Raw genomic sequence first — 3,351 nt, 5'->3', positions numbered from 1 at the left:
ACCAAAGTAAAATCAGAATAAGCATCAAACTCCAGTTAGCAACTGTGTAGTCGCATGGGTCAGTATAGAACTAGCTATATCAAGAGGTATAGGAGAGAGGCCTCACACCGGGAAGGGAAGGGACTGCTGATTGCCCAATTTAGAGTCAAATATGAAACACGGTAGTTACAGTTTTGTTTTGTTTTGTTTTCCTTGGATGGGACAAGAATTTTGAACAATTCTGTCTGTTGCATTGAAAAATCAGTGAGTTAGAAATTCATGATCATCATTAGCAAAACAGCAACAGGAACAAAACTGTTAAGTCCAATGGTATAAACGTAGGTAGCAATCTGTCCTTTTTATTTTAAAAAATAAGACCTATTAAATGAACCTAACAGGTTTGGGGCCCAGGTTTCTATTTCAATTGATCACTAATTGATATTTTTGCCTTCTAACACAGTTCTCGATCTTAAACATGGGAGGTCTTCAATCTGTGCTTGTTGAATTGAAGTGAGTCTTGCTGGAAGTGAATTCAGAAGACAGAGCAGGTGGCGTTGGAAACTCCTCTCAGTGATTTCCTAAATGCTCCATTTAGCTTACATTTTTACCCATACAGATTTTGTGGCCTAAGAATTAAACTGTAAGTGAAAGGAACCTGAGAGATCTGGGGATAGTGCTTTTTAATATCTGTGCTTTACTTTCTTTTTCAGAAAAATGGGAATCTTAAACTTTGTCTCTTCTAAAAGAAAGGTTGAAAGGATAAATTTTTAAAAATCTGTGAGCTTTGCATTACTCAGAGGCAAAATATTAATGTTGTTATTTGTGGTGCGCAGGCAACCGTGGAGGACCACATCCAGAATTCAGAGATATAATCAAGTGTTATCTTATTAAAACAAAATTGCTAAAAAAGATCAACATGTAGTTGATATTAAGTACTTCTAGAAATAATCCTCCCTATCACTTAAGGGATAGTCCTTGAATCAAGACTATCAAATAAAAAAATCCACTAGATACTTCTGTGAACCTAATCAAAGTTCCCAAAAGTTTCTTGAAAAATGCAATAGCATTTTGATAGCATTTCAATAAACAATCCTATTATGCTTTCCCGGTAAAGTCATCCTCCCTCCACCCCTCCAGATAACTATTTCATACCTCTCCTTTCTTCCAAAGGGAATAGACAAAGACACTATCCACGTCTATGATAAAAACCTGTGATTCTGCATTGAAAGATACTCGCCAAGGTTCTATACCTCTCAAAACAGAATTCAAGCACACTAACTCTTCATTGCTGCTACTTACAACCCTAAGTCCTAAACCTCAAGATAGGAGTGGAGGATTTTAGTCCAGGGACAATACACTTTTGCCCTTCTGATGTTTGTGTGAGAATTTGAATCTGAGCAGTCTGAGCTTTCAGCCATTATATCATGTGCTTATGGGTTGGGAGATTATGGGCGAAATATTATTCTGTCTGGAAAGCAAGGCTGTTGAAATGACTGTTCTATTTTAATTGGGATAAAGCAGCTACTTTTATGGGGCTCTGGAGTGTTAACTGATGTCACTACTTAGGGACAAACGCTCATCTAGGACAACAGAAGGAGTCTATCATCTTTACATACTTTGAAGTCTACTCCTTCACAACTCATTAAAAGTTGTTGAACATTTAAATCTTCACTGCACAACGAATTTCAAGCAGCCAGTGTAACTCCCATTGCATCACCGCAGAAGAAACATTTTCTTCCAATTTGTTTATTATATTTGACTATAATTGAACTATCACTCCAAAATAATGTGTTTATAAATATCAGATGTATGGCACTGACCTCCCCATCCATCTCATCACGAGGGGAAGACTTCTTTTCAACCTGCCCCCCACCCCCCCGTGTTTTGGTCGCAGGAACATTGGCCCTTTAAAAGGAATTTCTCATTGGGGTGCCTGGGTCTGACTCTTGGTTTAGGCTCAGGTCATGATCTCAGGGTCGTGAGATCCAGCCTCATGTTGCCCAGAGTGGAGCCCATCTAAGATTCTCTCTCTCTCTCTCTCTCTCTCTCTCTCCCCCTCTGCCCCTCCCCCTGCTAAAAAAATAAATAAAAGTTAAAAATAAAAGGAATTTCACAGTATCTCCCTTGGTGGAACAATTCTCAAGACTTCCCTCACCAGCTGAGTCCCCCAACTCCACTTGCAGCTCTCAGAATTAAGGGAATAGAGCTCTCAAAGCACATATGCTTCACAGTAGCTCTGCAGACTGACCTACCAGCCTCCCCTGGTACCCATCTTTCCTGCTTTGCCTTCTTTATGCCCAGTGAAGCGCTCTGCCGCCATGAAAGTCCTCCTCTTTTGCTGTGGACTCTCTGTTATTTTGCCCAGGAGTTCCTTCCTTTCTTTACCCCTTCTTTCTCTTTCATTATCAACCTTTCCCTTTTGACTAGATCATTTCTGTCAACAAACAAGCCTTTTCTCCTATCTCCTGTCCTGAGAAAAGGAAAATACCTCTTCCTTGCCCCACAATGTCCTCTAGCTTTCATGCAGATTCACTGCCCTTCACAACGAAACTCTGCCAATGTGCTGCCTTCATTCACTGGACCCATTTCATTCCTCAAGCCACTGCAGTTAGGCTGGAACTGCTCTTGCAAAAGTTGCTAACTTTGGGGAGCAGTCGGTTGAGCGATGACTCTTGGTTTCTGCTGAGGTCTGATCTCAGGGTCATGAAATCAAGCCCAAAGTGGGTGCCATGTTCAGTGTGGAGTCAGCTTGGGTTTCTCCCTCTGTCTCCCTCTGCCCCTCTGCTCTGTGCTCTCTCTCTCTTTATATTTAATTTTAAATAAAATTAAAAATAAATAAAAATAAAAACTACTCACTTTATTTTTTTTTTGAAAGATTTATTTATTTGAGACAGAGAGAGAGAGAGAGAGAGAGAGCTAGTGAGAGCAGGGGCAGGGGCTGGGGGACAGGGAAAGGGAGAGAATCTCAAGTAGACTCCCTCCTGAGCCTGGAGCCCCAAGGGAAGCTTGATCCCAGGACTCCGAGATCATGACCCCAGATGAAATCATGACTGGGATGCTTAACCAACTGAGACACTCAGGTGCCCCACTAACTTTATTTTTGAGGCCAAATGCAATGCATTATTTTTCTCTTGCTTGATCCCTTTGCCACATTCAACACAGTTCATCCTTTATGTCTTCTTGGCTTTCTGGGCTCAGCAGTCTCCTAGCTTTCTGGACTCTTCATTCTCAAGTCAGCCGGATGCCCCATCCTCTACCTTTGAAAATTCTCAGATGGAACCATTACTTGGTTTTAGGTCCTACCTGCATGCTGATGACTCTCAAATTACATCTCAGTTATCTCTTCTGACCTCGACATTCTAACTATCCATC

The sequence above is a fragment of the Zalophus californianus genome, chromosome 4 (genome assembly GCF_009762305.2).
Source record: "Zalophus californianus isolate mZalCal1 chromosome 4, mZalCal1.pri.v2, whole genome shotgun sequence".
NCBI classification, from domain to species: Eukaryota; Metazoa; Chordata; class Mammalia; order Carnivora; family Otariidae; genus Zalophus; species Zalophus californianus.
This window is presented reverse-complemented; position numbering follows the sequence as displayed.